At 45.3% G+C, this 25,998-nt stretch overlaps 1 long non-coding RNA gene across 1 annotated transcript; it reads right to left on the bottom strand.

Annotated features, from left to right (window-relative positions):
* Positions 1-372: 372 nt before the first annotated feature.
* On the bottom strand, positions 373-2,305 carry LOC116221174. The gene is made up of 3 exons (XR_004164055.2): positions 2,214-2,305; positions 1,935-2,097; positions 373-1,851 (listed from the first exon to the last, which is right to left on the bottom strand). It is a non-coding gene; the product is annotated as an uncharacterized LOC116221174 (long non-coding RNA).
* Positions 2,306-25,998: the final 23,693 nt, after the last annotated feature.

Genomic DNA, 25,998 nt, shown 5'->3' with positions numbered 1-25,998 from the left:
GACTTCAGACATAAATACATTAATTCTGTCAGTGGACAGAACACACATACTCTTGCCTCATATTTAGCCATTTTAATAATTATTTCATTCGTATTATGCTAGATAGCTCCAGACTAGCCTGATCAGATTTGCTCAGATCCACTTGTTGCATAGCTGGTTATGACTAGCAAGTTTTGTGGCGTGGTGTCCTGATAAGCAGTGTATGTCACGATGGCGCAGGGTAGCAACGGGTTATCGTGAGACAGGCTACCCCTTTCTCCTCGTATCACCTGGCCCTCGCTCCCAGTTGAACGTTGTCATGTGTTGCTGTTTATAGTATGGCAGTTCTGGCTGTGGTCCAGACAGTCAGCACCGTGCGACATGACTGCAGTGCATGTGGAAGTAGGACAGCCGAGGGTTTGTGTGTGTCCTTTTCACATCTTACATCAGCTACAACCCTGGGCTTTTATTAACCCTTACATGCAGTAATGAGTTACGGGAGACTTGCAGCCTGCATTTATTATTAAAGATCTCAAGAAACAACTCCTTGCATCAATCATCTTGGCCAACAAGGCAATTTCAGTATTATAGTATCGAATACAATTTTTGGCAATTCTGAAATTAAAAAAGGTTGCTATTTCATGGATATCAGTTTGTTGAAACTGAGTGGGAATTGATTTGGATTCCCAGCATTGTGAGAAGGTAGGTCACATGGTTAGGAATAGGACTGATGTACAGGTGGGCCTTCTGTGACGTCACTACCTGTGGCTGATCGGTAAAAGCACACCTGCCCTCTCTTGGCTCTCAAATAGGTTAGGTCTTATGCAGGAGCAGGGCCCTATTGTTTCCCCTCTTTGTTGCCATCTTGTGGGCATTTTGAACTAATGGTGTTTGGATTACCATCTTTGTGTCCACTTGGATAAACCACCAACCAAAGAAAACTTGACCACCAACCACCAACGATTGAGCTAGACATAGCTAGCTGTGTAGAGAGCCCCGTGCAGGGAGTGTGGCAAAGCCTTTAGGTGAGGTGAGTGAGTCTTGAGTCTCCCACCAAGCTGACCCACGTGCACACACGGTAGATCCTACTTTCAAGTCACCCACATCACGCAGGACCAGTGTGCTAAGATTAGAGGATAGGGTGTTCAGTTTGTTTATTTTTAAGTTATGAATGGAAGACGGCACCAAGCCAATCTCAAGACAACGCAGTTTATCGGAGGCAGGTTTGGGCCTGTCCATAATAACTAGGCCTGACCGTGACGGGTGACATCTACTTGGCATTATGACCAAGGAAGCAGCTAGTAAACATCTGTGTAGAACGAATATCTGATGTCATTTTATAGTCTGCATTATGAGCATTTATAGCATTTTGTTAACAAAAAAAATATATCCTTTGAATCGAATCTCTGTTTTGTTTATTTATATTTTTTTTTTTTCGACAAACAAACCCATCCAGGGGAGACCTTCACTCCTTATCCTCCATCTCCCTTTGATCCACCTCACCTGATCGGTCACCATGTCATAGTAATCCTCTTGACTGACTGAATCAGCTGTGCTCAGATCAAGTAAGAACTGCACTGATGCGCTCATTCAGGTGTGGTAAAGCGGGGATGTATGGATGAGTTTGGTAAATGTCACCAGGGGCCAAGCTTCGCTTCTCTAAGACAAGGCGCTGGGACGGAGGATGAGAAGCCAGTGCCGTGCAGCGCTGTGAAATGTCAAGGAGACCTTCGCGAGTGAGCAGAAATCCACATCTGAGATCTTCACCCGCCTCCAAAAAGGTTGGCGCAGACAGCTTCGCTAATGAAAGAGGTTGTTTCTTTTTGCAGTTGTTAAGTGACTGCGTACTTTTTCTTTGGAGTCCGCGGTGATCTGAAGTGAAAAAAAACAGCAAGGTTCGAAAAAAATGTTTTAAAATGAAATGTGTGAGAATGTCAGAAGCAAACAGATGAGACCTCATTTTCTGGCAGGCGCAGCCAACTTGTCAACTTCTGTGGGTACGTTAGAGAGGTGCTTGTGCGGGAAGAACCGTCATCTTCAATTTAAAGTGCATCCTCTCTTCACCGGTCCCAAGTGTATTTCACTAATGAGGACTTTTTTTTTTCAATTAAAAACTCCCTGAGAAGACAGGGTAGAAAAAGTTACTCTATGTAAAAAGGCTCTAATTGAGTCTCTTGTTGAGTCTGCAACACGACTCACTATAGCACTGAAGGAAAGGGATGATGACACTTTACCATCACTGCTACAATTCGACCGCTAGCTTCCGTGTTCCCCCCGAATTCACACAAGATGGGCAGAGGAGATAAATGATGGCTCAGAAGGTCACTGGTGTCTCCTCCTCCATGACCCTTGACCCCATGTGCAGGTTTTAACCCTTTGTGCTGCTGTGGCTGTGGGGCTTCGGGGAGAAGATAATGAGTGAGGTGAGGAGCAGGAGATGGAGTAAATAGCAGATGCAGGTCATACAAAGGTCTCCAGAGATTTATGGACAAGCTTGATGTACGCACACAACACACACTAAAGATATTGTCACAGACAAACATTTTCATTCGGTGCACTGAGGGATTGGTAAAGATCATTGAAAAGAAGTTGACCCAATGAAAAAGCAACCACCAGTCTTTTCATACCCACACATTTATGCTTTCAACTGAGCTACATTCATCATTGCCCTTAATAGCAGTGGTCAGTGATTGGGTGTTAGCCATCGAGCTTCCTGATGGACAGCTTGACCTCAGAACCTCACAGAGGTCATTTAAGGTCAGTTTGTGGATCTGGATGAAAAATTCATGGAGTCAGACATTCAGAGCATGTCAATGCAAACACCAACCTCTTGGGACACACATAGTGAACCTGCAACCCACTCAATCTATTCATTTTTTACACACACACACACACACACACACACACACACACACACACACACACACACACACACACACACACACACACACACACACACACACACACACACACACACACACACACATGCTCTTTCCAGTTCTTTCACTGACCAGTCTCATACAAACCCCACTCTTCTGGAATTTGACAGTGTACCTCTGCCCACAAGCATTACTATAAATGACCAAAATGTGTTAACCACACCAACAGTGATTAAGAAAGCAGATTATCGTTATTTCTATATATAATATATATATATATATATATATATATATATATATATATATATATATATACATACATATATATATATATATATAATACTGGATACTGCATACAGTGACACAAAAGTTCAGCCATAAAATAATTTGACAGACAAAATCACTTCACAGTACAGTTTACCCTTTCTGATGATTGCCCTTTGGGTAGAGCAATAAGCTGTGTAGATTTAGATAGAACCATCTGTACAGGTAAACCTTCTGGATCCGACTACTATTGTTAGCACAGTGGGCTGGTTGTGTCCTGTCAAAGCAGAGTAAAATGATGAATATTAATTTCATAACTATCTGGAGAATCCAGGGTAATGTAGTGCATAATTTGATATATCTCAGTTTTTAGAAAGCTGCCAGTTCGGTAGCATGTGTTTGTTTTAATTACAGTTGTCAGCATGGTCATTTATCTTAATTACCTCATTCCTTTTTATAAAGGTATGAATAGATTTTAAAAGGTATGATAGATTTGATTTGGGATCGTAAAACTTTTCTTCCAACATTCCTCTAGTGTATGTTAGTAATTAATTTGTCTTTACACTGGGATACTGGAGTAAAATGGCATTTTGGAAAATGCAGTTTTTTCACAGTGCATTTCTTCGTTGTCCTATTGGCATGGTACCACATCCATCTCAGGGCCACGCGGACATGACCTCACGTACCTGGGGAGTGGTGACCTTGATGACCTTGGCCGCGGCGCACCTCACTGGTACGCGCTCAGTGCTTCTGACAGATGGGCCTGTGAACTCGTCTGGGAACTCTCAGGTGTGATTGGGTTTAGGGCTTGGCACGCTTGCCCGTGATTGGGTTACGGGGCTGGAAAGTGCTCACCGATGATTGGGTTAGCCTGATGGATGGGCTGCTGTGATGACAGCCCATGGCACGCTGCTCATCGCCAAGACGGATACACACCAGAACCACAAAAACCTTCCTCACGTCGGGCCTAAATTTGATTTCCCCATCTCAGCGTTCACAAACGGTTGATGAAAATACACAACAAATGTATTAGAGATGGAGTGAAATGACCTTTTTGGAGGGGGGGGGGGACATTCTGACAGAGAATGGGTTGTAGAAAAACACTGTCGCTCTGGCATCACTAACACTCATGCTTTGAAGGCAACGTTAGCTAACGTTTGAAGAATATCTTTCCGTTCTGCTGAAACCGGTGCTGTGAAGTTGTTTTTCTTTTTAAAATACACATTAATAGCTCCACCTATTTGTAGAGACACATGCTGGTGTGCTTCGGCATTCCCATGACACATAAAGCCCACTAAGAACCGGCTCGTTGCTTTTGTGGAGGTATGGCAGAGCACCACAGAGCTTATCACAGGGGAGCAAATGCAGACCGACCGAGCCACAGTCTGGTCAGTATTGTAGGTTAATTGGGGCATCAGGGCTTTAAGCCACTCAGTGCAGTTCTGCTCCCTTCAAAATCCTCTCAGAAGTGCAAGATGGAGGGGGGGGATCACCGGATGGTTCTGTTTCGTGCGTCAGTCTCCCCTCATGGATGAAAAACGACACAGAGTCTGCCGAGCGAACAGCAGCGGCAGGCGTCATCTGCTCACGTTCGTATCCGTCACGCCACCCTTGTGTTTCTCGTCCCATTTATTTATTTATTTATTTCTCTTTTTCCCCCCGCCATGCCTGAAAAAGCGGGTCAAAATTTAAATAGCTGAAAATAGAACATCTGGCTGGGCCTTGTCAGTCAACGGCGCGTAATGAAATATGGAAATCGGGCCGCGCTTCAAAGAGAAGCCGGGCCCTGCGTGGCGTTCTGGGGTCTTCTGTGCACACCCCCTAACACACACACTCACACACACACACTACCCCCCACCCCCCACCCTCTCACAGGCATGGCTGTGGAGCAGTAGATACCTGCTTCTCTTCCTCTGTCCCCCCACACCCACCCACCCACCCACCCAGCAGTGCTACACATGGCGAGCATCCAGGTGCCACGGTGGGCCGCGCTGTCGCCGCTGCCAGCTCGTTAACGCTGGCAGGCTGGCGTGTGCAGGCAGCTGGCATCATTAAACTTCAAACCCGCCATCGACCCGGGGTGCCACCGCGCCGAGACCGCCTGCTCTGCTGGCTGCCACCGGCTGATTAGTGCAAAGCCACCACCACCAGCATTGTGCCCCACCACCCCGTACCAACCCAGAAGAAGCTAAACACTTCCTCGTGTTGGGGCCCTGGACCTGCGACCGCCTCACCCTCTGACAGCAACAGTCAGCCATGATGGAGCAAGTTCCTAATTCCCCTTACTCTCCTTTCAAACGCCTTCCTTTGATGTCTCCGTCAGTCTTACTCCTCTGTCTCTGACTTCTCGTTCTCTTACTTTTCTCTCGTTCTCTTTCCCTCCCTCTCTCTCTCTGCCTCACTTCCATTCTCCACCATACGCCGAGTGACGGACTGGCTGCCTTTGCGCCGTGATTCCCTGCGCGTGTAATTAAGTCGTGAATGATAACGGTTCAATTATTTGCCAAAATGCGTCTCCATGGAGTCATTACGCGCTCACTGATGATGGAGAGTCCCTGGGCGCGTCCGACAGAGGGAGGCGGAGGTGGGGGGTGGGGGGGGTGCCTCCAAAGACTTTGTAATTACGTTCTCTTTCTACACCAGTGAATGCCATTGTCTCAGAAGCCAACAAAGAGAGCCAGACGTGTGATCTGCTGACAGGAGAAATGGCTGCTTTGAGGAGGCGCAGTTGCTCTGAGGCCTCACAGGTGCAGGTGAGGCTGCGTGAGAGATGAGCTTGTTTTTATTATCAGACACACAGCTCTGCTACTCCGACTGTTACGAAAAAAATTTTTTCATCTTCTTCTTCTTTCCTTCCTTCCCCCAATGTCCCAAACTTCAGCTGTCCACTCCGATGCCAACGCAAACGAGATGTCACTGACCTCCCAACATGCTTCGCGAAAGCCTCGCCGGGTTGTCATAGTGATGTGCACCCCCCACTGGGGCCCTCGGTCGGCTCTCCAGATCTAACCGTCTGTCAAGCGGTTTGGCAAGAGCCCTGGGGTGGTGGTGCCGCGCTAACCACACAGTTTGACTGAGACAAAATGTCTTCCGATCGTATCACGCCACAATGAGGGGAGGGGGAAAAAAAAGACCAGACCATTGCAGTTCACATTTAGTGCTGACTAGGAGCAGTAGTGGTAGCGGCCCTGCTGAACGCTGTATAATTCCTGTTTTAGCAGTCAGGGGAGGTGCTGCTGATGTGCACCGATGGCGCCGTGAGGAGCCGTAATGGCGTCAGGCAGGAGAAAGAGTGGAGTTTTTCTGGGCGCGGGGCTGCCGCCACAGATGAGGCCCTTTGTGTTCAGTCGGATGCACTATTAACAGAGCCACACACATCCGCGGATGTGATGGACTAGGTAAATTGAAGCGTTGCAGGGCTGAAATCCTCCCTGTTTCAGAAAGTGAGACAGATGCAGGGATCCGGAACCCCCAAGGAGATTGGGGCTGGTTTTTTTATGCACTCATACATTCTCCCTTGTGGAGCTTGGTGTCTCTCAGCAGGGGGGTTCATCTTCTTTTTATTCCACAACCCACCCCTCCCCCCAGTCTGTCGATGTAGTTTTTCTCTCTCTCTCTCTCTCTCTCTCCGCTCAGTCATTGGTTTCCAGTGACATTAACTGTAACAAATGACTGCCAGGGGTTAACAAAGAGCCTGATAAATCAACAGATACAGCATCATTTGGCCTCCAAGGGCCCATGCAAAGCAATGGAACACATGTGGCCCATTCAGAAGCCTTCAGGATCAATGCAACAATTGACCTACAACCTCTCACACTGTAGGGTCGCATACTGGCATGCCTCCTCGATCATTCTTACATTTAAAAAGGCAGTAGACTTAAACGGGTGGCAGGCAGTGACAAGTTTTGGTTAAATTGTGTCGCTGTTGTGCATGTAACCTGACTTGATAAGATTTAATATAGACACAATCCATCCTTTGCTGACGGCAAACGCACAAGCCCAGGTCCAATCAATTTGCAGATGTAGTTACGTGATTTATGTATGCATGTCGGTGAGGTGTATAAGTGTATAAGTGTATTTGTGTATGTGTATAAGCTACTGGATGACCTAAATTTCCCTCGGGATTAATAAAGTATCCATCCATCTATCTATCTATCTATCTATTAGGCACATAACGCGGTAGTAGATCCTGACTCGGCCACAAGGGGGCAGCTGTGTTTGTGTGTGAGTCTGCCTGTTGGACTTGCACCATCTCTAGAGTGACCCCTGTCTGTAAGCGCTTGACTTGACCAGCAGAAGGCAGGAGAGGCTAGGCCCTGGCCCCATGTCGCCCAGGCCTGGGGTCCAGGAGCTGGGTAATGTACATGGAGGACAGAAGGTGTGTTGTAGGGGGGGGGGGGGGGGGGGGGGGGAGGCTTGTGGTGGAATACTGGATTCAGGGAGAGGGACCAGAACCTCTGGACTCCATCTGTCGCCCAAGAGGAGCCAGGGAGGCGGGAGGCACAGAGAGCCAGAGACAGGTGGGCCCACCCCCGCCAGCTGCCACGGCAACCAACACCTGCGCACTCTGCCGGGCTCAACTTTCTTCCTCTCTTCCTCGACTTCCCCTCTCACTTCTTCCCCGTCTTCTGCTTTCACTCTCACTGCCTTTCTCTCGTCTTATGGACCATGTCAGCTGTCTGCATATATGATGCCTGTGAGATTCACATCTGCTGCGAGACTCTCCTGGGTAATTTTAATGTATCACTGACAGCGTGAAGTGCACTGAAATATATACCATACCCTAACTACATGAGAGCAAGTGTCCTTGTAGGTTCAATATGAGTGTGCCTGTGGGTATTTGTGTGTGAGTGTGTGGGGAGGGGCAGTGTATCTGTATGGTTGCATGAGTGTGTGTGTGTGTGTGTGCGTGTATCTTTGTGGTGTCTGCTCATGAATGCATGTGTGCTGTGATTGGTATAACTAACTTCTGTGGGATTGAGCCCCACTCCCTCCCCCCCTGTTGGCCTGTAGAGGGCGCTCTGACCCCTCGGCTCTCAGGTGCGCTGCCCCGTTGCGGTGTGTTGGGTTTGCTGGCTCTCCGCTCCCTCCACTGGGAACTGGGTGGAGCGGAGCCACTGTCGCGTCGCTGGATTTGTATTCTAAGCTGCACAGGGGCTGGGATCAAAGCACAAGGTCTCAATGTTTTTCACACACTTTGGGTTGAGATAAAGAGAGAGGGAAAGAGAGAGAGAGAGGGAAAGAGAGAGAGAGAGAGAGAGAGAGAGAGAGAGAGAGAGAGAGAGAGAGAGAGAGAGAGAGAGAGAGAGAGAGAGAGAGAGAGAGAGAGAGAGGGAGGGAGAGAGGGAGAACGCGAGCTAGGTCAAACTGGCACATTATTAATTCCAATACATGGAGCATTTTCATTTACTTGCAAATTGACTCAAGGAAAAGCAAACCAAATAGATTTTTGTTGGGAGAAGAAAACGGTAAATTATCTATGCCTGATTAGTTATCGTGTGTCCTATTAACCGTCATATTTCTGATTTCATATAACAAATAACTGCTCTAGTAAGGTAATGTTATTCTCCCCTACATATTAGACATACGTAAACAACTACCTGAAAGAAGCCTTCGACTAATTCAACATAGGGCAGTGCTGATCAGTGATAATAATGAAGTGGTCTGGACATGCATAACTTTGCACTATTTTGATAGAAGGCAAAATAGTGCAAAGCAGCAATGTGACTCAACAGCATGTAAACTGGTGTGTATCAGAACTACACACTCAGAATGGATTTTTCTAGACCGTCAATTTCTTTACTTTTTGTCTCTCTTTGCCATTGCCTCAAAAAGGGGAACCTGTGCTCACTGGATCAACCAACAATGTACTGGCCAAACATTCCTGAAGAATCTCACAACGCTCTCTACATCCATGCTTGGCACACCATGTACAGATGCATTTAACATTTTATTCAGGAGTTCTTCAGAGAAGATGGCAAGTTTGTTCCACCACAGCATCAGTTAAATTGGTCAGAATTGAGTGAATGCCTGAGTAGAATCATGGTCACAGAATACACAGCAGATTGCCATGCCAACCACCGGCTACAGTTGGAGCACCTTTGATGTCATCAGGAAGTTGGTTCCAGAGCTGTGCTGCATAGCAGCTCAAGGAGGCTTCACCATGTTTAGTTTTGACAGTAGGTATTACCAACAGATTTTTCTCCACTGATCTGAGAGATCTAGCAGGTGTGTACAGCTGAAACATATCTGAGGTAATTTGGTCCTGTCCCATTTAGTGATGTGTAAACAAGCAGCAGTGCTTTAAAGTCAATTCTGTGACTGTCTGGCAGCCAGTGGAAGGACTATGTATTGGAGTAATATGGTGAGTTCTCTACTCTATCAGTTGCATTTTTAACAAGCTGTGAAAAGACCATTGCAGTAGTCAACCTTGCTGGAAATAAAGGCATGAATGAGTTTTTATAAATCATGTTTTGACATAATGCCTCTAAGTTTGGCTATGTTCTTGAGATGGTGAAAAGCTGCTTTAGTTATTGCTTTCATGTGGTGGTTGTTAGAACTGAGATTGAAATCAATTAAGAAACCAAGGTTTTTATCAGTGCCCTTTGCTTTAAGTCATTTGTGTCGCAATGAGCAGCAATCCTAAATGTCTCCTCACCTTTCCCAAATAATATTATTTCAGTTTTGTCCTTATTCAGCTGAAGGACATTTAGAGACATCCAACTGTTCATTTGGTGAATGCATTGACAAAAAGATTTCAGATGGACCATAGTTGTTACGTGAGAGGGCTAAGTAAATGTGGGTGTCATCAACATAGCTTTAATAACAAATCTTAATGTCTTTAATGATTTGTCCAAGCGGGAGCATATCAAGTTTGAATAATAAAGACCCCTGGGGGACACCACCGGTCAAGGATGTTGATGTTGAGGTATAGTTTTCAATGGCAACAAAAAAGCTCCTGTCTTGTAAGTATGACCTGAGCCACTTGATAACCGTACCTGAAAATCAAACAAAGTCCTAGTCTATATAGTAATGTGTTATGATAAACATTGTCAAAGGCTGCACTAAGGTCCAATAATACTAGGACTGATGTTTTGCCTGTATTGGTATTGAGGCGTCTGACATTTAAATCCTTAATGAGAGCTGTTTCAGTGCTGTGATTAGCACGGAAACCGTAGGGAAAGTTATCAAAATAGCCATTTAAATTAAGAAGGCGGTTTGTTGATTAAAAACTATACCTTCTCAATGATTTTGCCAACAAATGGTAGATTGGATAAGGGCACCGCAGAAAGGCTGTTTGTCCACATGAATTTGTACGCTCACCTGTTTTCATGTTACATGTTAATTTGTACATTCCCCTTACTCCATCAGCTTCCTTTCCACACTCTGAAAAACTGAAATGGAATATTGACGTTGTACAATTCAATGGTTAAAGTATATCAAAAGCGGAGTGATTACCAGCGGTGAAGAGTCCATGTGAGGTTGTTCCAGGATATCCTCAGTCATGGAATGCCTTTTGTCCAATCAAAAACGAATAAATCGTTTGACCGGATCTAACTGCTGTATAAACCGCAATGATACATTTACAACTTTAAGCACGTCTGCTGTTAAGAAGTGAAAACCATATTTGGAAAAAGTATCTAAGCAGTATGTGGAAGAGTTGAGATACTATACTGTTTTTTCTAGAGTTTCATGAAACTAAATTCTGTCATCAAGTTGAGTTCCCCTATACTCTTCTAACAGGTCCTCTTTATTAGTACTGTATGTATGTATTACTAATGTAAATGTAATGTAAGACAAGGATTAACATTGTTTCTATCTGTTTGTCAGTCCCTCCAGGAATTTGCAATCATGCATTTTCACAAATTCATGCAAAGGCAAGGATTCCCACAAATGCAATTGTGGGTTGCAATTTTCTCTTATTGATTCTCTGATTTCTGCAAAAAAAAAAAATGCAAAGTCATGGAATTTCTGCATTATTTGCTATTGATTTTATTTAACTCAAAATCACCCCAATGTTCCCATAGCAAATTAAGTTTCTTTTGGCTGCAATAATCACAACAAACCCTTGCAAGGTTGTGTTGGGATCACAGTTTTGGGGAGTTTTTGGAGGGACTGGTCTGTGTGAGAGCGTAACATGTGAGAGTAACAAGTAATATGAGGTTGATTGGCCAAAAAATTAAATCTGATAACCCAATGATGGGCCTCTACCTGATTTGGTGATGTCTCTACATCCAATAATTAAAATGTATTTCACAAGCTAGCTCTGTCAAAAATAGCCTTCTGTGAGAGTTTGAAGTAGCAGTAGCCCCTGTATACCGTAGATACCGTATGTTAACTTTCAAACTACTTTATTTGCAACTCGAAAAAAAACATCCCCTCTTTGATGCTGTCTGTCAAACAAAGCAACTTTTTTTGTAGGTCACTGGTGTGCGGGTGATTTGAAGACATCAGGGGAAAGTAAGAGGGGAGAGAAGAGAGAGAAAATGTTCATTTTCCACCTCTGCTGGTTGTAAGGTCCCGGGAGACGACGAATGGGAGAAGGGGGGGCTCTCTGCTCACAATCAGCTCGCTGAAATGGCCCAAGCCTGGTAGCTCAGGCGATTACCGAGGCACCCTTGGCCTCCCACTGTGGGCCGCGGTGATGCATCGCCCTTGGAATTTCAATAGTCGTTTTATAAAGCCATTTCAGCTGGTCGGACTTTCCCTCTCTCCCCTTTTCTACAAAACCCTGACAGTAAACTTACATAGCTATTTGGTCCTTGTTCGTGTGCGAGAACATGATTTAAGGTCTAATACCAGGATCACAGTATGGCTGTCATTGCAGACTGAGCCCATTTATGGCCATCCAGTCGACAGCTTAGAATTTTGCCAACCTGGAATTTTAAGTGATGGGGAGGGATAGGGTAACCACTTCAGTCGGACATCTCATATGTCACCTATTAATCCCCCAATCCCCCACCCACTTTTTTCATTTTCAAGGGATGGCTATTTCGTGCCAACTAACCCATCTTCCCATCATACAGTCATTTAAAGCATGTTGGAATTCTGAAAGTTGAAAGTAATGTCTTCAAACAAAAAAAAGGTGTTATTTTCTATCGTTTTCTGTTAATGGCTAAATGTCATCGGCCCATAACTTCAGAGTGGGGCATATGGACTTATGTTCTCTGACAATAATGTATGTTTACTGCTGTGGACGTATTATGCAGATTACATGTTTTACAATATTGTAATGTTCAATAGGGTGGTAGTGGCTCTTCCGTCTATGTTATTAAAGTGACTCTGAGTTGGTTCCCATCATGCTATGTGCTAGAATGTTGTAGATAACTGTGTTCTAAGTTAGAATTTCCTGTGCATTGCCCTCTTTTTGTGTCCAGTGTAACGTGAATGTTACTATTTCATCTGTGTGCTCTCTGGTAATGGTGTGTGTGTGTGTGTGTGTGTGTGTGTGTGTGTGTGTGTGTGTGTGTGTGTGTGTGTGTGTGTGTGTTAGTTAGCGTTACCTGTGCACCACCAGTGTCGCCAATTTGTTGTGTATACTGTCTGCCATTCCTGCCCCTCTGTGTCAGTGTTTCCTACTGAATGTACTTCAAAATAAAAGGCTTGGCTGCCAACCTAAGCAAAAAAACGTCATCTTCTTCAAAGAACCCAGCTCCGACGCTACAATACAATTTGTAAAGTTTTAGAGGAATTGTTTTATCCAACCATTCGAATCCACAATCGCAGCTGACATTGGCGCATTCTTAACCTTTCAGCAGTTTTTTTTAAACATTCTATGCTAGTGATGCATTGTTGATGAACATATTCTAAAATTCTACATTATATTTGATAGGCCCAGATATTCTTTAAAACGCTCATTCTGCAACATTCTTGACACACGAGCGTGACAGTACCTAGTGAAGGGTTAAGAAACTCTTGTTGTGTATTTGCTAATAGGCCTCTGCCTGTGTTCTGTGGTCTCAAAACAAATCTAGATAATGAAAATGCCCGCCCAACTTACCCATCACGTATGGAAAGATGTTTCCAATCAGCCCTGTAAGGGATCAGAAATTAGACATTTGTTCAACTGAACACCCTGCTATAACCAGGTTATCATGGAATGAAGGCATTCATCATTAGATGCAATCACCAGATTGCATCCTGTGTTTTTTAAATCACCCAATTTTGTTTCTGACCGCAGAGTGCATGTAATTGCAGTAGGCCTAAGTTCTACTTTCTCTTTCTGGACACATTAGTGGATTTATTCTAATGGTTTTGGTTTCTTAAAATATTCCAAATTGTCTATCATTCTGTCCTCCTCTCTTCCATAACCTCACGGTGTTACGAAAATGGGTGTCTCTCTCGACTGCCTCGTTCCGTTCAGCTTATGCGACACAGGGCGGTCGACACCCAGTAACAATAAGGGCTACTGCCACATCTGGTGCAATTGCCGTGACAAATGCCTCAAATCTCACACATCCGCGTTTTTATAAGAAGTCTAATCCCATTTCCAGTTATTGCCCTCATTTGTCTCGTGTATTACCATTACTGTAGGGGCGAATGACACTCCAGCGAGATACTTTTTCAACCAGATTCATGGTCCAGCCGTTTCCCGCTGACTGGGTGCCTATGAGATCACAGCCCACATGTGATCGACATGCGGGTCATTTCCCCTTTTTCCCGATCATCCATTATCCCCAACAGAACATAAAGGAGTATTGATTTTCATGGAAGGCACGTCATTCATAGCCAACGAAATTATAACATTTCTTTTGCATGTTATCCTTTATCATAAGGTCTATCCGTTTTAGGAGTCTCAAATAGGTACCACAATTAGTTAGACTAACGATTGAGTCCGTAATTCGGTTTCAGTTTTTTTTTTACAAAAGGTTGTTGATATTTGAGCTCAACAGCCAATCAAATGACACACCTCCCTTCCGTGTTCCTGGAGCACCGTGTTGATTAGCTGAGATTAGGGCACAGTCGGAGCCACTGTGTTTGTTTCTTGTTTACAAGGCCAGGCCTGTGTACGAACACCGAGGTTTTTTGTTTTAGCTGAAACACTGAATGGACAGCTAGATAACAATGAGGAGCAACTTCCGAAATTTGACAAAAACTCTATGGGACAGTATCTTTAATAAAAGAGGCATTTATTCTTTTTGTTGCGCCGGAGCTGTCCATGGTCCTGAAGTGAGGCGGAGGGGAAAGCGCTTTGGATTCAGAACATATGAAGATGGTGGTTGTTTACTCTGACAAGGCAGAGCTGATGCAGTCAGAGGCACAGCGGGGGCAGAGTGGAGCGAAGAAAGCTTAACAGATGCTGGTTAACAATACAATAAACCGAGACCAACAACTGAAGTAATCACTAGGTTTTGTAACAAATAGTTTCCCTATCGCACTCTATGTCTCTTCCTCTCTTTCTCTCTCTTTTTCTCTCTCTCTCTCACTCACACACACACACACACACACACACACACACACACACACACACACACACACACACATGCAGCAACCCAGCAGAGATGGGACCATCTGGTGGCTGACTCGTCCTTTGCAGAGATTAATTGCTGGGCTGCAGCTCCTGTCCCAGAGTATGTGGGTAGTCTTCTGCGGCTGAAGGGAACAGGAGAAGAAAGCACAAGGCAAAGAGGATCTATCCGCACCGAGCACCGAGTGTTGTGAGGTCGGTCATACAGGAGATGGGGACAAATCTAGATTCAGGATTTGTGGTTGTAGTTATGTTTGTGTGTGTGTGTGTGTGTGTGTGTGTGTGTTTGTGTGTTTGTGTGTGTGTGTGTGTGTGTGTGTGTGTGTGTGTGTGTGTGTGTGTGTGTGTGTGTGTGTGTGTGTTTTTGTGTGTAAGTAACTGCCAAATTATGTGTACTGTTCTGTAGAACGCTCCCCCGGGCGGGACGTTTCTTGCTGATCAGTGACGTCAATGGAGCAGCCAGTAGGTGTCTGCCTCTGTGTGCCTGCTTGTGTATGAGCATGTCAGTGTTCCAGTGTGTGTGTGTGTGTGTATTCCCAAAAGTGCCCATGTGCATTTCAGTCTGTGTCTGGAGCTGCATGCCTTGGAAACTGTGAGACAGCACATTACTGGGCCAAGAACCCTCTCCAACCCCCCAAAACACACACACACACACACACACACACACACACACACTGGCAGCAGCTTACAGCATGGCGGCAGGGCGCTGCATGGGGTTCCACTCTGCTCTGTTCCATGCCTCTCCTCTCCTGGCTGTCTAAATGAGTTAGTGACTAGCCGAGCCGCTAATCTGCCACGTCGCAGATTCACGCGTGGCTAACATCTGCGCACACCTAAGCGGCGCGCTGACACGCGCATGCGGCCCTTCAACCCCACCTGCAGAAATCCTCCCTGATGAATCCTCCATGGCTGTCAGCTGGTGTGGTGCACTGCATAGCGCTGATCATAAGTGAGGAAAGGGAAGGGATGGGGAAGAGAGGAAAGAAGGAGAGGACCGAGAGAGAGAGAGAGAGAGAAAGTGGAAGAATCAGGGCAATATCAATTCTTCATTAATGCGAGTTTCAGCACGACACACTGTTTACATGACGTCCTTGGAGATGACGCGCGAAGCTGCAAAGTTGCATCTCTAAAACGCAATGCTCCTCCGTCAGTCTGAGAATACAGGGATGGCTGCCTCATGTATTTGTGCATATGAAAACGATGCATATATTGTCATCTCTCTCTCTCTCTCTCTCTTTGAGAAGGAAAGCACTTCCTAAATCTGTTCTGCCAGTCTGCCTCAAATTTACATATGTAAATGAGCGCCACTGTTGTTCATAGATCCGTAATTAAAGGAACATCTGAAGCTTACAAACAAATCTAGCTCTCCATTACAGTTCCCATAATAGACTTCTGTACAGCGACTCCTTCAAGAGGCTGAGACCACCACTCCATTTTCATTTTTTCCCCTCTCTTCTGACCGACTTATGCTAATATGTCCAGGAAATGTCTGTCAGTCTTTTGGATTTATGGTGTGACTGAACATGTTGAGTGCCCTCAGCCAGAGTGGCAACGCACGAACCGATCACTGTTATCACCAGCCTCACTTTTAGCCCGTGCCTAAGCCGTACATGTAAACTCGACACGGGGCTCCACGTATGGGGATTTGTGGATGAATAAAACATAACACGACGACGGCAGGTTAGCGCATCGTGATAGGTTAGGGAAGCTTAACTTCAACATATTAGGCGTTACCGGTCTCAGCCCCCTGGTGTGAACAAACCTAACTGTATTGAAACACGAAAGAGTGATCTTATTATTATGTGTATGGTGTGTAGGTGGATGCTTGCAGAGGAAGGCTGAAAGTGAATGTGAGAGGCCCGTGTTTGACACCCGTGATGCTGAACCAGAGCCCTTTTTGCACGTGGCATGCCATGCTCAAATGCAGGCTGAAGAGTCAATACAAAGGCCATTTGCTGTTCCTCACGTGCTCGTGTCGCTGCATGCAATCCAGTGGATCACAGTGATAGACTGATTCGCCACAGTCACGGCTGCTCGTGAGAGCAGGTTGGACTTTAAGGCTGGGTGCTGTGATGTTCAGTTTGGGGCTGGACAGCAGGTGAAATGCACATGTTTTCCACCCAGGCATTCGCTGGTGCTAAGAGATGCAGGGTGCGAAGCTTCCACAAAGCCCTGAACTCACTCTATATGATGATGTGGATTGGACGGTATCACCACAAAGCCTGTGGAGATTCACGGCCTAGATATGAGCTGTGAGATCTCCATGACCCCTTGTTGTGTGTGTGTGTGTGAGTGTGAGTGTGAGTGTAAGTGTGTGTAAGACAGAGGTCCATGAAGGTTTTCCAGTAATAACCCTTACTGTCTCTGCCCTGACATGCCACAGATGGAATGAGGGGAGACAGCAAAGCCCATTTATATTGAAGGGATCTGTAAGGACTAAGATGGACTAAAGGTCATGCATTTCTAACCAGGCATCTCTCTCTCTCTCTCTCTCTCTGTCTCTCTCTCTCTCTCGCTCTTCATATCTATTTCCCCATAACTTCGCTGAACAAATCAAGTGAAAATGAAGGCTACACGGACCACTGAAGTAGGACAATGGCGATAGCTTTTCCCCAGTCGCAGTGATGAGGTATTAGGACTGTGCTCAGTGTGAAATGTTAAGTGCTTTGCTTCCGGACGTTTCCCTAATGCAGCGGACGTTTGCCCCCCCCCCCCCCCCCCCCCCCCTATTGTGAGAGAAGGGTGAGCAGACAGCCCGCGCCCTTGTGCATTCTGCCATCAGCTCTGATGGGACCTTAATGAACCTTAATTAAAAAGTCAATGGCATCTGTAACGAAGAGCACAGTGTTCTGTTGTTGCTGGGGTTTTTTTTTAAGTGAGGGGGTGTTGAGGGGATGTTTGTTTGGCCAGTGATGTGTTAAGATGTGGCGCTAATGGATGAAAGAGCGCTAATTAGCTGATAGATCTAGGGGTGGAGATGAGGCAAAGGATGGAGGGGGGATCATTTGACCATTAGAGGGGGGTCATTTTGTTCACTCTAAAGGTGTGAGAAATAAATTGAAGCTGACGAAGTAAATGGGAACAAATGAGTGTGTGTGTGTGTGTGTGTGTGTGTGTGTGTGTGTGTGTGTGTGTGCGTTTTTGTATATGCCTGTTTGTACAATTCCAGCAGTTTAGAGATGTGGCGGTGAATGCCTCTCCTGTCTAGTGTTCCAGTCTAAAAGGCACTCACAATTCCATCAAAGACTCAAAATCTGTCGTCTTTGAAATTCACACACAGCTTTCACTTCAAATATGTCTCACCATTGTCACGCTCTCAGGGGCTTATTGTATTAACAACAGGCTGTTTTGGGGGAACCAACACTGAAATAGAAATTGGAATACAAATGGGTTGGGGAGTAAAGTATACATAGTGTTTTTAAACAGATAACACATCTTTCAATTGAATGTGTTTCCTCCATCAATCAGCCGTCCTAAATGGCAGACACACAAGTGTATGTGATTCTCTCTGCATTTCAGTATTTAATGGTATCATGCTTTAACAATCACTCCCCTCCTCCCCCCTTTCTTCCCTCTTTCTCCTGCTGTATGTTGGTATGTGTAAGTGCTTTAATCTTATTCAGACTTGTCATTAGAGGGGCCTAACCCACAGCCTTTATTCTCTCCCTGGGCCAAAAGCAGACTATACAAATTAATTTGGTGGTGTGGTTGGGCTGTCTTGCAGTGGTTGCCTCTAATTGGCAAAGAGAGAAATGGGAGAGAAGAGTCGCTCCCTAAGAGTTTCTTTAGCTCCGTGAGATCCAAAGGAAGTCCATTTACTGATGGGAGGAATCATTAAGGCATTTGAATGTGTCGCCTTTTGATGTTGATGTGCAATACTGGACTTGAGGCCTTTGTTGTTTGGTGTTAACTGAGGTTTAGTGCCTCGTTTTGCTTTCTTAGCTGTGAGAATGCCGATGAAGATGATCACATGTAAAGACAAAGACAGATACAAACCTACTCTCTCTGTCCCTCTCTCTTACGCACACACACAGTCACAAATGCTGTCATGTAATTCCCTCTCAGAGGAAGCTGAACCTTGACCCCTGGAGCTGTTTGGAATGATAGATCCAGCACTGTCTGAGTCACAGGATCACAGGGGTAGGTCTGCACAGAGAAGCTGATTGCACGCGTGTAAGAAGGCCAGCCCCCCCACCCCCCATCTTCCGCTGTCCTAGTTCTGCTTCTTTTGTTTCTTTTTCATTCTGTCAGTATTTCTTTTTTTCGGTCTTTCATTTATTCGACATTCAGAGCTGGCCTGCAGCGACTGACTGGTTGGTCTCCGTGGAGATGTCGACCCAAGCAGCCGGGTCTGAAGTGATTATGTGAGGCAGTGTGAATGTGTTTGTTTTTCTTCTCTCTCTCTCTCTCTCTCTCTCTCACTCTCTCCCTTACGTTCTTTCTCTGTCTGTCCCTTTTTTATGTGTGTGTGTGTCTCTCTGTGTGTGTGCATGCGTGTGTGTGTGTGTGTGTGTGTGTGTGTGTGTGTGTGTGTGTGTGTGTGTGAGGTTTCTGGTTTGCCAACACATAATTCACTCAATGCTGCTACTTTGTACTGACATGCAATGAGCATGAGAGGGCAAAGGAGATGAGTAGGGGGAAAGACAGCAGTACTGGGAAGGAACCGAAGGCCAAAGATGGGGGACAGTAGGCAGAGAGGAAGGAAAGAACAGGTGAGGAGGTAGGGGGAGAGAAAGAAAGGCAGGCCTGGAGAAATGGAAATGTTACACAGGAAAACTGGCACCCCCCATGGGAGCCACATACTGTACTACTCTGACCTCATTTATTAACTGTAAGCTGCAGAAGGAGAACACACAAAGAGACTGAAAAAGTGTGTGTGTGTGTGTGTGTGTGTGTGTGTGTGTGTGTATATGTGTGCGCGCGTGCTTGTGTGTGTTACAAAAACATGTCAGGTTCCCTTATGTATGCATTTGTGCTTTATTTTTTCCCTTTGAGAACATCTTGTGTGAACATTGTGTGCGTGCGTGTGTGTGTGTGTGTGTGTGTGTGTGTGTGTGTGTGTGTGTGTGTGTGTGTGTGTGTGAGTGAAAGAGGGAGAGAGGGAGAGAGAGACTGTGTGTGTACATGTGTGTTTGCATAACATAGTGTTTGTTTCTGTCTGTCGTTGCTTAAGATCTGATTGGGGCCGTCTTCAATTCCCCAACTAATTATTATGCAGATTCATCTGAGCATCCTGTCCCGCCGGGATTGACAGACATATTTTCACATTACAGAGAGCGACACTCAACACACTAGGACTTCTCAGACATTAGACTTTAAACTCTATTCTGGTGTGCTCGTCAGGGGGCTGGACTTAGTAAAGACTTCAGTTGAAATAACAGATTCCAAAAGACAGTGCCGTATAGCCTACATTTGACTGGCAGTAAATATGTTCAATATAGCCTGTCTATTTAGGCCACTGCTTTTAGTGTTGAGATTGCTGAGAGCCGGCTGACCCCTTTGGTGGCTCACAGCAATCCAGATGAAGCTTTTTATTGTTTTGTGATGTGAGGATATCTAGAAAGACCACTCTTTCTCTCTTCTCTCTCTCTCTTTCTCTCTTCTCTCTCTGGAAGTGTGAATCGGTCTCATATCTTGAGAGCTGGCTGGACTAAAATGAGTTCAGCGGAAAACACTTTTTTGAAACTTTCTTTTTCCCACTCTCCCTTCCTTTCTGCCTCTCTTTCCCTCCCTCCCTCCTCTCTTCCCAGTGTTTCTGTTCTTCAAGTTTTCTCTTTGAAATGGTTTAATCTCTCTACTGCTTATGCAAACAACACAGTCAGTAATTAACCCAGCACAAAAGCCGTCATCAGGACCTGTTACAATTCATTATTTATAATATCTCGCATTGTCTTTTTAAGTGCAGCCAAGCAGCCAAATTACTTTCCCTCAGTTTCTCCCCCACCCGCCTCCTCTCTCTTTCTCTCTCTCTCTCTCTTCCACCAGTGGTCCTGTTTATTCTAAAAGAGCGTCCTTCAGCGATCTCCTTTTCAGGACGCCGTGGCTGAACAGAAGAAAGCTAAGACGTGGTTTATCGCCAGCTAGCAGACAAATCCACTCTAAATGGCCACAGATACTCTCACACAGCCTTGGCTAATCCATCAGCAAATTCATCCTGGGACTGTCTGTTGATGTGGAGCTGTTGTTGTTGACGTTTGTGTTTTTTCTTCTCTCCTCTCCTCTCCTTTCCTCCCCCACTCTTTTGTGTTCCTCTTCTCTGTGCATAGCCTCTTCAACTTGAAGGGGAATTATGTTAATAAAAGGCACAGAGAGTGGAGAGTGAATAAACAAACCCTGCAAAGGGCGAGATTGGTACGCACCACTGACATTAAAACACATAGCACAAATTTCTGCGGGCTGGCTCCATTTTTGTGGTTGTTCAAGATATGGGGGGGGGGGGGGTGTTCTAGGCTTACGAGGAGGACTCTCTCTCTCTCTTTCTCTCTCTCTCTTGCGCACGCGCTTTCTCTTGTCATGTCACAGTGGGAGCAAAAGTTCTCAAGGAGACCTTCCTCTTCACACTCAGGGCTTAATTTCCTCTGAATTGGCCCAGTCTTCTTCAGGCGGGCGCTCAGTAGACAACAGACTCATAACATCAGTATTGGTACCAGGGGAGTGGTGGTGTGTATGTGTCTGGACAACAGGGACAGTAGCCCGTCTGCCCACGTTTGTCTCGCCTTTGTTCCCCTAATTAGCCAGTTATTCCCAATTATTAGTGTTATTTTTTCCTGCAAGACATTTGGCTCTGACCAAAAAGCCTGTTCAAGGTCTGTAGCATATAGAGAGAGGAAATGCTGACCCAGGATCATTGGTCTTATCATCAGACAATAGTATTTGCTATTAGATTAGGACTGGACTGCAGTTTTGGTGATTGTTCAGTCTCTGAATAGTGAACCACCCATCTGCACTTACAGATATCTCTACACTTTACCCATGAAGAGGCTGAATGGGGAAGAGGCTCTGGTCTATATTTCCACACCTTGACCTCTGTTCCCATTGCCTCTGTAAAAGAAGGGATGAGAAGTGGAGATGAAGTGGAGTGCAATCCATTAGGGCAGGCCTTGATTTAAAAAATACAAAAAAACTACCATGAATTCATCACATCTATAGAAGTGCTTCAAGTGTGAATTTCCACCCCAAGGTAAGCATCTTTCCATTGAGATTCAGAGCCACCCAAGGACCTGAAAGAAAATATTCTGTCTGCATCTGTTATGCACTTCAGTTGTCAGACACTTGAGTCTAGTGTGAGTATGGCCTTCCAGTGCTGGCCAGTGGGTCAAAGTAGATCAGGGCCCTTTTCCACAGCAGGAGCTCACAGAACTTCTTCAGTGGACAGGGAACATTGTGTGCTTTCCCACTGCAGATACCACCCTGTGTGTAGTTCCTCAAATGCATGTACACTTTATACAATGCCTTGACACTTGGTTGAACTGAGCTGAAGCAAAGGACTGGCTTTACACACGGACAATCTACAGTATGGTGCGTAGTAACCGTAATATAATCATGTTAGAAATGTACCTCAGTAAAGGCAATTGGTAGATGGACCATCAAAGAAGGGCAGGCTTTCCTTCACCACAATTACTCTTTCAGAATTCCATCCATTATATTCAAACAGAATTCAAGAGGTTGTGGGGAATCCCTGGTTACAACAACGCAATGGTGAGCGTCTTTAGTTCTACAAGAAAGGGATATATATATACAGACATAAGAAATGGGATAGGAATGACAGTCTCTAGAGCAGAGTAAAATTCTGTGCCGTAGGCTCCTGTCCACGATTCGGCAAATGGCAAGAAGATCTCTGATCCGGCCAACGGGAGCAGGCAGGGGCAAAAAGCCTACTTCTCTAAAGGATGAAATATAAAAGAGAGATACCCACCGGATCAACAGGACAGGAGCCTCTTCCCTAGGAATAAGCATAGGAGAAATTACTCAAATGCATGAATCACAACAATAAGCTCAAGCTCATGCATAAGCTAAATATTAACTAGGCCATCAACGAAAATGGGAAACAGTCAGATTCCTAGAGTAAGGGGAGAATGGAGAAGGAAGAAAGAAAGAAAGACTGACAGAGAAAGAAAGAAACTTTTTGTGCCGGGCAATCGACCTACTGGGCAACCAGTACAGTGTCTCTCTTGTGCAGGGCAACCGGTGTCCACGGCCACATGCACAGAGCCTGGCCACCAGCTGAGGATGAGTAGAGGAAAATGAGGAAAGACAAAGAGAGAAACTTTTCAAACCGTACGTGGCTACCTGCACAGAACCTCTTTTTGGAGCCATGCCACCAGCTGGATGTGAGCAGAGTGAAAGAAGGAAGACAAGAAAAGAGGGAAACTTTCATGCAACCAGCGGCCAAGACCACCTGACCGGAATACAGGGCTCCCTGAACAGAATCGCTTTCGAGCAGGGCCATCCGGGGACGACACAACAAAATATGGTAGGAACAGACCACCGCCACAAGAAAATGGTAAATGGACTGCATTTATATAGCGCTGAATGCCTCAGACATCTACCCATTCATACATCGATGGCAGAGGCTACTCTCTAAGTTGCCAACCTTGCCAATCGGGAGTGGTTCTCAGTGGGAATCTGGCTCAAGGACACTTCGACACTTGGTGTTTAAGTATATTTAAGAAATTTGGAGAAGAAATTTGGAGAGAAAGTTATGTCAGAGAAGGAAAAAGTTCTAAGAGTGCTTATAGAGATGCGATTCAGTGGTGAATTCCCCACAATGCAGGAAACCATAGAAGGCCATAAGAAAGACAGCTTTGAGCAGATGATCTACACAGAGCGAAAAGCAGCCTCTTCTTCGTGCAGACACCAGACGGTGCCGAATATCACTAGTAATAGGAAGACGCGAATCAGGACAGTTTGGAGAAGATTTAACCATGCCATTGTATCCATGCCATCCCGTGTTTGTGAATGGAAGACGGTTTAAACGTGACAAAAATTGAAACAGCACACGATGAAAGCTCTGACTGTGGACATTAATGCTGGGAAAAGAGATAAATGATTAGAGAGACAGGAAACAGAAAACCAGGACCATGCTGAATCATATGGTTTAAGAGTGGATTTAGAAACCCCCCTTCCTCATGTCATTTGTAGCTGCCTCTTTAAGGGTTTTGAGGATGGGATTTAATCTAGCAGCAGGTCCAAAATGATCGAGCGCTGCACACAAACTGCTGGCTGAAGGGTAGAGCTGGTGAAACGAGAGAGGACGTCAGCGATAACATTTGTATGGCCAGGAATATGGACAGCATTGATAATGAAATTGCCAATGTCAGATTGCCAAGTCATGATTTTAGGACATTGCGAACGGCCTTCATTAATGATGGCCACAACAGCTGCATTGTCACAATATAGAGTGATTCTCTTCCGAGACCTGGCTGTACCCCATAACGCGCAGGCAACCACAATGGGATACATTTTGAAGAGAGCCGAGGCGGCTGAGGAGGCCGGGCGAACCTAATGAACTCTTCAGACCATCTCTCGGAAAACCACATGCCTTGAAAATACCTCCCAAATCCAAGAGATGGAGCAGCATGTCCAACTTTCACATAAGCTATCATTTCCTGGTTCAAAGAGAAGAACCTAATTGGTAGGTTGGCAATAGAACGGTAACTGGAACCAGCTAGCATTCATAGAGATAAAAGGCACAACAGGAACAGTGGAAAAGCATACGCTAATCAGGTGAACTTTACACAAGCCAAGTTATACCTCCTATTCCTTTCAGTTGTGACCCATTCTTGTTCGTGTCACCATATCACACTCCTTGATCTAACTGCTTTTTGATTATTCTATTCTACTTTTGTCCTAATTTCATGCTATCAAATTGCACCCCTGGTAGTCCATATCCATTAAAAAAACTGACTGGAATGTACTCAGTACATTTCAATTTATTTCAAGTCATTTCAGTTTCGTGTTTTAGTTTGTTCCTGTTCCATTCTCCAGTAAAAATCGGCATGAAATGGATTAGCCTCCCGCAAAGTAACAATAGTCCAACCACCTCCTCCCACCCCGCCCCAACCCTCTGCCCCCTGATACCTGGTCTCCCACCCTCCACACTGCCCCCCTGTCCACCCACACCTTCCTCACATCCACCCCCGCTCTGCCCCCACAACAAACATCCCGCCTCCCCACCCCACCTCCCATGATGCCTTGTTGTAATTGAGTGAGTGTCAGGACCCCGGAGTCTTGAGCGTCCACACTCTCTAAGCACTCTAATTGAAGTGCAAATTCAATACTCCCTCATCAGGCTCTCTCTATCTCGCTCGCTCTCTCGCTCGCTCGCTGCGCCTCGTGCTCTGACACGCCTCAGGTAATTACACGGAGACTGGCACTTCAATCATCACACACACACACATGCACGCACACACATACAAACACAGAACAAAAACAAACAAACACACACACGCATCCAGACACAACAAACAATGGCACAGGAAAAATACAGTTTGCCGTTTGCATTTGTAGGGATCAAGAAATGGAGAAGGAGTAACCAAACCAGGGTTCTCTCCCCCGCCCCTCTCCCCATACTTAACGTTTAAAAAAAAATAAAAAAATAATTATTCTCCTTTGTTTCATCATTTCCATTCCATCGTTTGGCATCCATTTTGATTTGTCCTCGGTGCCTCCTAGTATTACAGTCTTCTTCTTTAATGTGCAGGTAACCCAATTCCTCTTTGAAGACGCCTCGTTATTTGTCTAAAGACCAGCGAGGTGGTAAGTGATATGTGCTCACATGTGCTGGCACAATATCTGCCCATAAAATCTCATTTGAAGACTTTCTCTCCTCTTTCATGAGTATGTGTCAATAAATGATTGTGTGTGTGGGAGGAAGGTATCGCCACTTTAATTAAAATTCCTCTATTTTCTCTCGGCTGGTCCCCAGCGGACAGCACTTCTCACCACACACTTATTTGTGTATAATTAAATTAAAACTCCTTCACAGAGAAAAAGAGAGGGTGGTGGTGTTGGGGGGGGGGGGGGGGGGGTATACCAGATCTTCTTCAGATGCTAAACTGAGCACAGTGACGTGGCACGCAGTGAGTCAGAATAGAACAGGATGGTAAACATGGACAACAGCCTTGAGAAGGAGTAAGTAGCATGAAAAGGGGTGAAAAGAGCCTAAGTATCAAGACCTTCCTAACTCTACATTCCACAGTGTGATGTGACATAGCCTTATTGTCTAAAGAAACAACATTGTTTAATCTCTGGCTAAACATTACCAGAACCAATGAGAGCATAGCAAGACAATACTGATAATGGTTGATTTTTGTGAACTACAAACTTGAGTGTTCAGTCATGTCTCAAAACTAAGGGTGGCAAATGCGTGATGGAAAAGGAGAGCATGCTATACCTGAAATCCATTAT

Source organism: Clupea harengus, chromosome 1 (assembly GCF_900700415.2).
Source record: "Clupea harengus chromosome 1, Ch_v2.0.2, whole genome shotgun sequence".
Taxonomy (NCBI): Eukaryota; Metazoa; Chordata; class Actinopteri; order Clupeiformes; family Clupeidae; genus Clupea; species Clupea harengus.
Note: the sequence above shows the minus strand (reverse complement) of the source record. Positions and strands in the feature narration are given on the sequence as shown.